Source organism: Myiozetetes cayanensis, unplaced genomic scaffold, assembly GCF_022539395.1.
Source record: "Myiozetetes cayanensis isolate MyiCay16 unplaced genomic scaffold, myiCay2020 scf26, whole genome shotgun sequence".
Lineage (NCBI taxonomy): Eukaryota > Metazoa > Chordata > Aves > Passeriformes > Tyrannidae > Myiozetetes > Myiozetetes cayanensis.
The window spans coordinates 6,723,715-6,737,224 of NW_026087477.1; positions in this window are offsets into that span (position 1 = coordinate 6,723,715).

A 13,510-nucleotide genomic window follows, 5' to 3' on the forward strand; every position below is an offset into this window, starting at 1 on the left:
TGTGGAAGTATATTTTCACAGCCAGTGCTGGCTGTTTTCCCCTCTCCCCCCCCAAGAAGTGATGTTCCTGATGTTCGTGTTCCTCAGGGTTGTCTTCTCCCACGAACCCGGCCAGCACTGAAGCATCTGGCAACCATTAAAGCCTCACTCATCTCTCCCAGCTTGCAGCCATCCCCCCTGGGGGCAGGAGCACATCTGTGGGGTGAGGACAGGCACTGGGACACCTCCTGCCCACCCAGCTGGGGCCAGGGCACTGAGTCAGGTCCTGCAGAGAGCCAGGAGGTGCAGGGAGCAGCAGTGTCACAAAGAGAGGCTATTTTTGTCCCCAGCTGCCAGCACAGGCAGTGACAGGTGGTTTCCTCAGCTGGTTCTCTGAGTGGTTCTCTGAGGCCCTCGGTGAGGAGGTTTGGTCAGTGCGAGGTGCTGCTCTGCTCCATCTGCACAGGCAGCTCGGGGCAGGGTGGGGGGTGTCCCCACTGCCTCTTCAAAGCACTTTGGGCAGGTTTGGGGTCTACAGAAATGGAGCCTGGAGGGTTTGTGAGTACCCAGGAATTTGGCTCTTGGGCTGAGATTCCCTTTATGTCCCCCACCAGGGTGAGAGGATGCAGTGTTAAGCTGCACTTGGAGAGGTTCAGGTTGGACATTAGGATAAAATCTCTTCATGGAAAGGGGGATTAGACATTGGAAAGAGCTGCCCCAGGGAGGTTTGGAGTCCCCATCCCTGGAGGTGTCCAAGGAAGGACTGGACGTGGCACTCAGTGCTCTGGGCTGGGGGACAAAGTGGGGATCAGGTACAGACTGGACTTGATGGTCTTGGGGGTCTTTTCCAACCTAAATGATTGTGGGGTCCTGTGATCCTCCCTGTCTTGTCCACTCACAGGCTCCATCCTGGGCTTCCACTGCAGCTCTGGGAGAGCCTGAAACATCCTCACATGGAGCAGGGAAGTCACTGGGGGTTGACAGGTCACATAACCAACTCATTCCATGAATATGTGTTATTATTAAATTAATCCACGGATTAATTATTGTTGCTACCGCTGTAAAGGAACTGCTTTTCTTTGCTGGCCTGGCTGGGGCATTGGGCTCACCCACCAGCTGGGAATTCTTGTACCCACAGAGCTAGGAAGTCCAGGAATAACCAGGCAGATGGGTGGGCTGGCAGGGGTGGAGGAAACCTGGTTTTGTTCCCACTGAAAGCTCTGACAGAATCAAACCCTTCCCATGGAACACTTCAGTCCTGTCTGGTCAGCATTTTCAGATGGAAAAGTCTCCTTTTGGAGAACTTCCATCCAACCCAAGTGATTTACCCCCAGGGTAAATGAGCAGCAAGTGGGTGCAGAGAAGGGCCATGGCAGAGGTGGAGCAGTTGCCCCATCCTTTGGCAGGATGGAAAGAGGGATGTGGGGAAGCAGCTCCTGCCCCAGACCTGCAGCATCCCTGTGCTGTGTCATCCTGGACAGAATCCAGGGAATTAGGCTGGAATGACAAACAGACAAGAGCCCTGGAGCTGAAATCAGTAGAGAATCCTGTCTAAGAGTGAAGAAATATGTGAGGTGGGGTTTGGCCTCTTCTCCCAGGTAACAAGTGACAGGACAAGAGGAAACAGCCCCAGGTTGTGCCAGGGGAGGATTAAGGTTGGATGTGAGGGAAATTTCTTGATGGGAAAGGTTTTCAAGAACTGGCACAGCTGCCCAGGGCAGTGGTGGAATCACCATCCCTGGGAGTGTCTGAAAATCGTGTGGATGTGGCACCTGGGGACAGAGTTTACCAGTGCACGTGGTGGAGGTGCTGCATTGACCATCCTAGAGGTCTTTTCCAACCTTAATAACTCCCTGATTGTGTGTGAACATCCATCCCTGCCTCTTATTTACCCCTCTGCATTTTTGCTGCCCGGAGCTGTGCTTCCAGAAATACCCAGCTAACCTAATCCTTCGGGAATCTGCCTCATTGTTGCATGGCAATGTCCTCCTGCTGTGAAATAAATACTCATTAAATCTGCAGTGTTAACACAGCAAGTTCTACTTTTTATTTTCTTACAGGAAATAATGGCTTTATTTGCTATCGAGAACCTGTGCAAGTCATTCCTTCAGGAAGGAAACTCAAGATCTTTTGTGGCAATGAAAAAAAGGGAATCACAGAAAGTGCTGTCTTGCTTCCAGTTACTGCCATGGAAAATTTAACCATTAAATATTCAAACACTGAAAAAAAGCTAAGTGAAAATGGGAAAGGGGGTGGGGGGAAGGTTGCAGGGATTAATAAAAGCTAAAACATCTCCTACAACCAGTGGAAAAGGGGAAAGTGGTTTGTTCTTTGTGTTTTAACAATGTGAGGAGAAAGAAGGGTGGAAAAAGTGTTTGCTGGACCAAAAATGGGTTAAAAGCAGAGACAGGGAGACAGATCTTGAACCATGCAGTAAATCACCTGGATCACAGTCCATTTTCCCAACTGTAAAGCTGCAAAGAATCAGCAAAGAGAAAATGAACTCTACCAAAGCCCGAGACTTGGTATTTAGAGCAGCCTGTTTTAACACCTCCCGAGCTGTTTTGGTATATTCAGAAAAATCACAACTAAAGTGACACTGGGAGGAGCTGCAAAGACAGAGCAAAGGTGGAGAAGGGTCAGAGGAGTTGCTAAGTGAGAGCAGAAATAATTACAGGGGCTCAGATACAGAAAGTGGAAGGCAAGGAAATATTTTTGAGATGAAATATAAAAAAACCTGCTGTCAGAGGAGGAATTTAACAAACATTGGCACAGTGAAGATTTCAGATTATATTCCAAGGTAAGTATAAACTACAGGAACCATGTCTTAAAGGGGATATGAAATTCCACTTTGCCATGTTTAATCCTGATTTCATGTCAAATCTTCTGGTCTGTGTCTGTTATTTTAACTTGGGACACGAAGAAAAATCTCTCCTCTGGGTTTGCTTTATTAGGTTTTCTCAATCAAACACCTTCCCATAACGAAGTGTGTGCAGGTCTCTGTGTTCCCACTCACACTGACAAAGGCTGTGCTGGTTTGCACTGGTCCCACCCTGGTTGTTATCACAGAATCGTGGGATGCTTTGGGTTGGGAGGGACCTTAAAGCCCATCTCGTTCCAGCTCTGCCACGGGCAGGGACACCTTCCACTAGCACAGGTTGCTCCAACCTGGCCTTGGGCACTTCCAGGGATGGTGACTCCACCACTGCCCTGGGCACCCTGTGCCAGTCCCTGACAACCCTTTCCATGGAGAAATATTCCCTAACATCCAATTTAAACCTCCCCTGGCACAGCTTGGGGCTGTTCCCTCTCTCTGTCCCTTGTTCCCTGGGAGCAGAGTCTGAACCCTCCTGTCAGGGATTGCAGAGCCAGAAGGTCCCCCCTGAGCCTCCTTTTCTCCAGGCTGAGCCCCCCCAGCTCCCTCAGCTGCTCCTGCTGCTCCAGCCCCTTCCCAGCTCCATTCCCTTCCCTGGACACCTCCAGCCCCTCCAAGTCCTTCTAGGAGTGAAGGGAACGACCTTTCAGATCACCCTTGGGTTTAACACAAGGCCCCCAAGTGAAGCAGCCTCAGTCCCTCTCCCTGTAGTTTTGCATCCTTCTTGTCTCACCAATCCACACAATCCCCTCTGCTGGGAAGTGGTAAAAGGGACTCTCTGGGTGCCCTGTGGGTCTGAATAACCCTGTGAAACATCCTCCCCCCTGCTCTGCCTGGCTCCAAAAGCTGCACTCAGAGAGCCCCAAACCTCTTGTGCTGCCCCATTTCATCCCCATCGTCCTCCAGCCCAGCACCCAAAGGGTGAAGCGTCACCCAGTCCCAGGCTGACAGCAGTGACACCACAGATGTCACAGTGTTTTAATACCAGGAGCTGCTGCCAGCTCTCAAACAATGGCCCAGGCGTGACAGGAGGGACCCAGGAGCTTCCCAGCCCCTCAGGCCAACGGTTTCCCAGGGATGAGCCCTGCCAAAATCCTGCATGGAATGCACATGACCACAGAGATAGGAGCAAAACCCACCCCAACTCCCAAAACCTCCAAGAGCAGCGCAGTGAGAACCCAGCTAAGTGTTGTCCATCCTCACAGTCCAAATCCAAACCCAAATCACCCTCGGTCCTTCTCCAGCTCTGGCTGGGTTTCCTTCTCTCTCCTTGTTTTCTGATTTCTTGCACGATGGTTTTTACTCCATTTAGGACAAAATGAGCAGTGTCTGGCTGTGAAATCCCTGCAGCAATTGGCAGAGGGGGTTGAGGAGCTGCAGACAGGCTCTATTCTTCTTGGTAGCTGGGCTGGGTGACCACTGAGGGCAGCTGTGGCCCAAAAAGGCTCTTGTGGCACTTTCTGCTCCTTCTCCACCTCCAGCACACAAGTAATTCCTCTTGAAATCAGGGAAATGCCCAGGTGAGCTGGAACAAAGGTGGTGGCAGAGCAGGGATTTGTCTCCTGGGGGGTCAGGGAAGACTGGAAAGAAACCAAGAGGGAGGAAAGGCCCTGGTGTTGCCACCAGGTTGCTGTGGTTGCTCCCGTGGGCACAGGGGTGAGGGGAGGTTTGGAAGATGAGGTTCATCCCCAGGAAAGGTGAGACCCAACCTCTGAAGGTTCCCTGCTATTCAGGAACAGCACTAAGTGTGCTCAGCCCTGCCTTGAGCTGGGAAGAGAAACAGGGTTGGACCCCAAGTCTGGGAGCCACCAAAGAGCCTCCAGGGGAGCTGGAGATGGAGGAAAAATCTGGTGATCCCATGACTGGACCTGGTTATAAATCTGCTGTTCCTGGCCATGATTTTGACAACAGAAAACAGCAAAAGGGTTTTGTTTGTTTTTTTTTTTTTAAGGAGTTTTCCTCTTCAACCTTTGGAGGATTCCTTAAAGCTCCATGTCTGAAAAGTTAAAAAAGTATTTTGGGAATTATTTTTTTTTTCTTTTTCTTTTTTTGGCTGCAATGTTTTCGATTGTCCGAGCTGAAAACCACTGGGGAGAGGGAGAACAACTGAGGGTGCTTTCCAAACTGCTGGTATGAAAATCCAGTTTCAATTGGAAATTGAGATTTGCTGGGGAAAACTTGAGCTTGGTGAAGACCCACATTGCTGTGGGAAACACAGTCTGAACAAAGCATTTCTTTTCGTGCTCCCAGTGCACAACAAACTGCACAGGGATGGAATTACCCCATCCCTGCAAATCTGAAGGAAATCAGCTTTTACAGCTGGATGTGATGGGCTCATCCCTGTTCGTTATCCTGCCTCAAAGATCACTGCATTTCCTTAAAAATGGTGGGTTTTTTTATTCTTATCTCTTCTCAGAACAACCTATTTTAAATGTAGCATTTTTACTCCAGCTCCCAGAGCTGATAAGGGACTTTATGTCTGAATCTCATCCCTTCATAGATAAAGCCCAATCCTCGTAAAATCAGCATTTCCTGAAGGAAAACACACCAAAACCCAACATCCTATAGCACTATTTCCCACATCAGACTGCCCAATGAACCCAGCCCAGGGAGGAGAACAGGGCTGTGAGCACACCAGATTCCCAGGATGTGGATGGGATTCCCACTCCTGGGTGGGATATTGCCTTGGGAACATCACAGGGAAGTTCCTCTGCAATAGTTCTGCCCAGAAGGGGTGACCTGATGGATGTTACAGACCCAGAGGGGGGTGAGGGGACACTCAGCACCTCCACCAGGTCAGGCTTGGCTTGAACATGCCTGGCTGACCCCACTGCTGAGGAGGTGAGGGGTGGGTGGGGTGTTTTAATTAAAAACCCAATAACTGGAGGTGATTAGTGACCCTCTGTGATCAGATTCATGGTGTGTAAGTGGTTAATCACAATTTCTGGGCATAAAACAGTTCTGTGAGGGAGAGTGGGACAGTGATGGACAGCCAGGATCTTCCTACAAATCACTTCCTCACAAATCTTATGAACCCTGGGTTTATTTTCCTGTTCTGGGACAACCTGAGAGGCTTTGTCTCCCAAACAAGGTGCTCACAACAGGTTTTATCTGTTCCTGAGTGGCATTCCCAGCTCAGAGCTGGAGCACAGTCTGGCATCACTGGAGCTCTCACAGAATCCATTAGGTTGGAAAATGCCTCAAGATCACCCGTGACTGAATCCCCCCATGGCCACAAAACCACACCAAAAGTGCCACATCCGCCTGTTTTTTGGGCACTTCAGGGGTGGTGACTCCCCCACTGCCCCATTCCAACATCTGACCACTCTTCCAGTGAAGAAATTTTTCCTGATATCCAACTTAAACTTCTCCTGGCACAACCTGAGGCCGTTTGCCCCATCCACACTCCTCACCTTCCCAGGTCAGAGAAAGATGCAAAGACATATTTTTGCTTCTCGAGATAATAACCTAAAATAGATCAGAACCCTATAAAAGTCTGTTTGTTTCTCTCCCTTCGCTTTAAAGGGAAGATATCTGAAGTGAAATGAAATCAGGAGTATAAGAAATCCAACTTTTGGGAGCAAGAAGAGAAAAGAGTGACCTCTACAGCTCAGCCCTTCCCAGGCTTGTTTTCCTGGGAAGAAAGATTCTCTCACTACCTTGCTCACAATAATCCTGTCAGAACCAGTAAAAATAAAATAGAATAAAATAAAATAGAACGAAATAATGAAATGAAATAAATAAAATAAAGTCAAATACGACAAAAGGGTTGACCTGGCCTGGACACTTCCAGGGATGGGGCATCCACAGCTGCTTAAAACTGCAGCAGAAACATCAGTGAGGGGTGGTGGAATCCTCTGTGCTGAAGAATTCAGAATTAATTAACCTGTGGCTGTTACACAGTCATTTGCTGTGTGCTGATACCTGACTCATCAGTAGTGAAACACAACTGAAAACATCCCAGCCCCAAATCTCTCTGTCTGAAGTCAGAGCATAGTGCTGCTAAACCAAGGCTGGGGAGTTTGAGCCCCATGTGGGCCATTCACTTCAGAGCTGATGAGCCCTGTGGGTCCCTTCCAACCCAGAATATTCTGTGACTGTGTTTGTGCTGGACTGACTTGTCCGTCCTCTTACTTAAATTCAGATTTATCTGCCTGCACCCATCAACTCCTCCTCCACCTCCTCCTCCACCTCCTCCTCCCCCTCTCCATGTCCCACCAGTGCCCACCACCCCCTGGTGATTTCTGTGCCCCCCTCAGGCTGCTGCTGCCTCCTCCCTGAACTTCCACTCACACTCACACTTGGCTGCTGGGTGACTCAACATCCATCCTCTTACTTAAAGTTTAAGATCTTCATGGCTGCATCCATGAACTGCTCCTCCTCCACCTCCTGGTCCTCCCCTTCATCTTCCTCCTCTCCATGTCCCAGCAGTGCCCACCACCCCGTGCCCCCCTCAGGCTGCTGCTCCCCCCTCTCTGAGCTCTCATTCACACTCACACTTGGCTTCTGAGTGACTCAACATCCATCCTCTTAAATTGAGATTTATCTGCCTGGACCTATCAACTCCTCTTCTTCCTCCTCCTCCTCCTCCTCTCCGTGTCCCAGCAGTGCCCACCACCCCGTGCCCCCCTCAGGCTGCTGCTCCCCCCTCTCTGAGCTCTCATTCACACTCACACTCGGTTTCTCAGCGACTCAAACACCTACAACAGGGTGTGGAGTTGAGTTTTGAGCTCCAAGCCGAGCACAGAGTTCCCCTCACCCCCCCTCACCCCCCATCGCCGCTGCCTTTTCGCTGTAAATGTTAACGGGGAGCTCGAAAGCAGCTTCAGGAGCCACCTGACACCTCCCCACCAGCAGCGCGGTGATGCCGCGGGCTCTGTCACCGCGTGTCACCGCCTCTTACGCCATCGCGACATGACTGCAGCTCTGCCGGGGCTGCCCGTGGCGAGGGGAAAAAAAAAAAAAAAAAAAAAAAGTGAAAAACTAAAACCAAAAAGAGCCCGAAAAGGGATCCCCGGTGAGCTGTTCCCCGAGGTGAGGAAGGGGTTGGGACGGGAGGAGCTTTGGGCCGGTCCCCTCTCGCCCTGGCGGGGTGACAGGAGCCGATGCCGGGCGATTCCAGGTGCTGTGCCCGACCCGCAGGGTAAGTCCTGGCCGCGCTGGTGCCGGGGATTTCATGGAACTGGGGCTTTTTTCGGGTGTTGTGGGGCAAAGAAGGCAACAACCCTCCAAAAAAAACCCCACTTCTGTGCTGCTCTCTAAAGCTCTGCATCTCTCCTGTACCAGGGATGGCTTGCGGCATGAAAACTGCTGGCTTTTCGATTTTTTTTTTTTAAATTATTCTTTCCTTTTCCTCTTTTTAAAATCTTTTTTTCTCCCCCACTTTTTCCATTTTTCGTATTTTTTAAATCTCTTTCATTTTAATCTTTCCTTATTTTTCTTCGCCTTTCTTTAATTTTTTTTTCTTCTTTTTCTTCTCTTACCCTTTTTCTTTTCCCTCCTTCCTCTCTTTCCCTCTCTCTCCTCTCCATATATTATCTCCACGCACTCTCTGCTTCCCTCCACCGTTCCCTGAATTTCTTTTTCTCTGAATTTCTGGCATCCAGGACCCCTCCCTGCCCACACCTGTGCCCACCACACCTGGGTGCTCACACCCTCCCCATAATTCAACGCCCAAACTCTCCCTCCCCAGTTTCTCTTCCCATCCTCAGGAGGAGTCAGGAAAGTGGTTATATCCACAGATTTTGTTGTATTATTCTACTTCATTTTCCTAATTGTCGAGGTTGGGCATTTTTGTTGCCTTTTCTTTCCCCTGTGCTTATTTTAGTAGCTGGTGCTGCTTTTGATTTAAAGTTAGTTTGACAGTAAATAACTACTCTGTTGATAAAAAACCTGTTTGAAGGACATTCCTTGGGTCTTTCCAGACTAAGAAGTGACCACTGGGCTCCTACCTGAAGGTTGGAAGCTCCTGTTCTAGATGTGACAAATTCCTTGTTGGCTCACACTTAATTTTTAAAACATCAAAGTGTGGTAAATTTTTTTGCCCGCTCTAAATTTGACTTTTGCCGTGCTGAGCCTTCAGAAAGGCCAAAGTCCGTGGGGGCAGTCAAAGATTTCTTGGGAGAAGGGAAAGACAGTTCCAAATTATCCAACTATCCCAAATCTAGAACCCTGCTCATCAGAAATCACCATTGGAATAATTAATCGTAGGGTGGCTTCCATGCCATTGGGAGGGGAAGAATCTGCAGCCATCAGGCAGAAAAAACGAATCACCACAATCTCTGACATTTCTATTGCCAAATGTAACAGGTTTCATTTGAAAAAAACCACTTTTAAAAATCAGCTGTCGCTCGAGACGTCTCAGAGCTGCAGTTCTCCAAGGAAGACACTCTAAAACATGAACTATTTAAAAAAACCCACTCCAGCCTTAACTTTAACTCTGCAGAATGTCTTTCCAAGCCAAATTCAAGGGATGTTGAGTGGTAAAATCGAATGTGAGGAACTTTTGGTTTTGTTTTGTTGGTGGGGTCAGGTTTGTTGTTGTCAAAGAGGAGTTTTCTGTTTGTCTTGGTTTTGGGGCTCCTCGATGTTCCATTTTTAATCCTTGAGAATTAACCACAAGTTTCTTTAATTGGAAGCTGACACTTCTGTGCAATGAGGCACCTTCAGGAAAACAGCAGATATTGGTAAAGTCTTATTAAATTGCAGGTTTTTTTTTTTTCCTGAACGACTGTAAATCATCTGTTCACCTGCAAACAGCAACCCAAGGGCTCATCCTCGTGATTCCTGCCCTTTTTCCCTGCAGGAGAAGCCTCTAGAACACAGTCCAGTTCCTGCTGTTCAGCCTTTCTCTCTTTAGAATGTATCTCTTTATGATTTATCTCTTTGTAAATGATCTCCTCGTAATTTCTGCTCCCTCGCTGGGTTGTGGTGTAGGCTTGGTTTGAGATGAGCTCTTGCTGTGCCAACACCTCAGTGTGGCCACAGCAACTGGGAGGGTGAAGTACCCCTTGATTTTCAGTCTTTGGGGGGTCAAGGACTCATCCTGTGCTCCTGGGGGTCCCTCAGACCTGAGAGCTGTGACAGATGAAAACCCTTGGGTGATGTGTGTCACTGAAATCGGTGCCACGGTCACAGCTCCCTTCTCCAAACCTGTGCAATAGCTTTAATAAAGTGAGATAATAGCAATATATATAGCAATAGTAGCAGTAATAACAGAAATAAGTCAGGCAAGGTGCAGTTAACAGCAGAATTTGGCTTTGTGTTTTGAGAAGGAACGGTAACTTTATTCTCTTGTGGAGTCAAGAAACCCCCACTTCTTCCATCTTGTGACAGAGCACTGTGAACATTAATATTAATTCTAATATTTCACAGAATAACCCAAGGGATGCAAGGGACATTTCACTGGGTTTTGCTGGCTTTTGTAAAGATTACTGAAGCCTGGCTGCTGATTTCTGCTGCTGGGATGATTGTGCAGCACTAGTGGAGTCACTGCAGATTTGGCTCGAGTGCAGTTTCAGACAAAACCCAACCCCTAATTTAGAGCCTTCACTTCAGTTACCCAGCAGTATTTTGAGACTGATAAAGCACTGATAAGCACCCTGGTGCTTGGGGCACAGAGGAACTCCATGATTTCAGGCTGAAATCAGCAGTTTCACCTTTCGTGGGTTGCCACCGCTTGTGTGTGTTACAGAAACTCAGCAGAGGTGACTCTGCCCGAAAAATCTTCAGAAGTTTCATTTATTTCATGTGATAACACAGTGAAAGGGAAACCTCTGAGAGAAAAATCTTGCTATTAGCAATTAATGAATGAGAGAGATGATCAGGCTGGGCCCAGAGTGCCCTTGGCACGGGCGGGTGATGCAGGAGGCCTGGTGGCCTTCAGGACGAGCCCGTAATGATGACCTCCTTCCTTAAAAAAGCCCAGAGAAAGCTTTTAGAGAGCTTCAGATCCCATGGCAGGATTTCTGCACAAGGATGGGAATGTTCCTGCCAGAAAATGATCATGGAATCATAGAATGGTTTGGGTTGGAAGGGACCTTAAAGCTCATCCATGGGCAGGGACACCTTCCACTAGCCCAGGTTGCTCCAAGCCCTGTCCAACCTGGCCTGGGGCATTCCAGGGATGGGGCAGCCACAACTGCTCTGGGCAACCTGCAAACATCATGAGATGACAGGAAAGGTGCCACATGCAGAAATGTGTGGTCCTTGACGAGCTCCACTCCTAATCTGCTAAATATTTCTACCCATCTCAGTGTGAACCGGCCCAAAACAGGAGGGTAAAAATGAGATCAGTTTTATTTCGGTTCTGCAAGAAACTTTTGTTAAGGGGACCTTGTGATCAGCCCTTCTGGAAGTGCTTGTGTGGAGGAGCAGAAAAGACTGGGAGAAGGAAGGGGAGAGCTGGACTTGCTTTAAGTTTGTCTATTTAAACCAGAATAATTTCTTAGGGTTGGAATCTGGATGCCAGCACTGCTGGATTAGCAAAATCCCGTGGGATTTACTGCCTGTGTGTGTCTCTGAAGCTCAACCATGACTTAAGGGCCTGATTCAGTTTTTGTAAATGAAGAATAACTTACAACTGCTGATGTAACTGCCCAAGGAGAATGGGGATGAAACAGGTTCTGGAAGTTTTACTGGCGGAAGAAATTATGTTGTGTTGGGCATTTTGAAACAGGTACCTGAAAAGATGAAGAAAGGAATTTGGGATATCAAATACAGGAGAAGGTTGTGCTTCCTGGTGATTGCTGGAGAATGGATTTTGAAAATGGGGGGGAAGTCCTTGTTTTTATCAGGATTTGTTCTGCTTTTCCTCCTGAGATGTTGTCACAGACTCGATGGCCGCTGTGTCTTTGCAGCTGCTGCAGAGCGGGGGTTTGGTCGTGTGCAAGTGATCCCATTCCATTTTTAAAACAGGGATTTTATGTGCCCTGAAGACCTACTGAGCTCAGATGATTGAATCTGTGAAAGATCAGAAGTGTGTTCAATACTTTCCTGGTGGTTCTTGACTTCTGATTTCCAGGACAGAGAGCCACCGACTTGCGAACGCCGATGGCAGATCTTGCTTAAGCCGGTGCTTCTGGCCTTGTCTCAGCTCTGAGCCTTGGCCTAATTTTTAAAATTAAACCTCTGCTGAAAGTTAAATTTAAATTTAGGCCCCATCACAGCCTGCAATGACGTTCTTGAGCTGTGGAGAGGAAGGGACTTTTACCTTTGGGTCTCGGCCGCCTCTCACTTCTTCCTCATGACGAGGCATCACCGTAACTTGTGGGGTAACCTTCAGATAATTATGAGCTTTATCTCTGGGAATCAATCTTCACTTTAAAAAAAAAAAAAAAGCTATTGTGACAGCAGTTTTTGCCACATTCAGTATAAAGCAGATGGAATTTTCCATTCCTCTGGGTACGCAGAGAGAGGTGGAGAGCGGATGCAGGGCTGCACACCCTGCACGTAGCACACGAGCATCCCACTGCTCCTCCAGGCAGACCTGTGAGCTCCTGGGCCTGTTCTCCTCTTCTCCCACCAGTTGTGAGAGCGAAGACCTAGTGACTGGAAAAGGCTTCCTGCAGTTCCACCCAGGTAAATGCAGCCACACCTTCCTGGTTCTTGTCAGCGAAGGCGCAGGGATTAACGGGTCCGTGCCTTCCCTCTGTGCTGCTGGGTGGCATAAATATGTTATTTACTGCTTTGTTGTGAGTGGTGTGACACAGATCTTATACAGATGGGCTGCTCCTGCAATCTGTGCACTGTGACTGGGGGCTCAGTTGGGCATCTTCAGTCCTTGGCGGTGGCGGCGGCGCCAAGTTGGGTTTGTTGGCGTTAGTCAGCCGGGGGGAATTCCAGCCTGTCTCGGCATCGTTGGGTCTGAGTGAAACACCTCAGATACCCCTGTGCTGCCCTGTGTCATGCAGAGAAGATATGGCAAAGGGGAGAAGAATATTTGGGTTATTCCTGTTCTGTGTTCCGGGAGCAGGGCCCATCATAAGGTGCTAGGACTGAAGGAACCGCTTAAAAATGTTTGTTATAAAATACTTAGGAGCACCCAGATGGGTTTTCGGGCATAATCAGCTTTCCACGGAAAGTTTTAGTTGTTTAAAAAAAAAAAAAAAATCAAAAATTATATGAAAATACTAAGATGTTGATTGGTTTGCATTTTCATAGAATCCCAGAATGGTTTGGGTTGGAAGGGACCTTAAAGCTCATCCAATCCCACCCCCTGCCGTGGGCAGGGACACCTTCCACCAGCTCAGATTGCTCCAATCCCCATCCAACCTGGCCTTGGACACTTCCAGGGATGGAGCAGCCACAGCTTCTCTGGGCAACCTGTGCCAGGGCCTGCCCACCCTCACAGGGAACATTTTCTTCCCAATATCTAATCTGAACCTGCTCTCTGTCAGTTTGAAGCCATTTTCCCTTGTCAGGCCCTTGTCAATAGTCTCTCTCCATCTTCCTCATCGGCCCCTTCAGGCACTGGAAGGCCACAGTTAGCTCCCCCCAAAGCTTCTCTTCTCCAGGCTGAACAACCCCAATTCTCTCCCCTTTCCTCCCAGCAGAGCTGCTCCAACCCTCTGACCATCTTGGTGCCTCCTCTGGATTTGCTCCAACAGCTCCATGTCCTTTCCCAGAGGGAAAAAAGCCCCCACATTTATGAAGTAT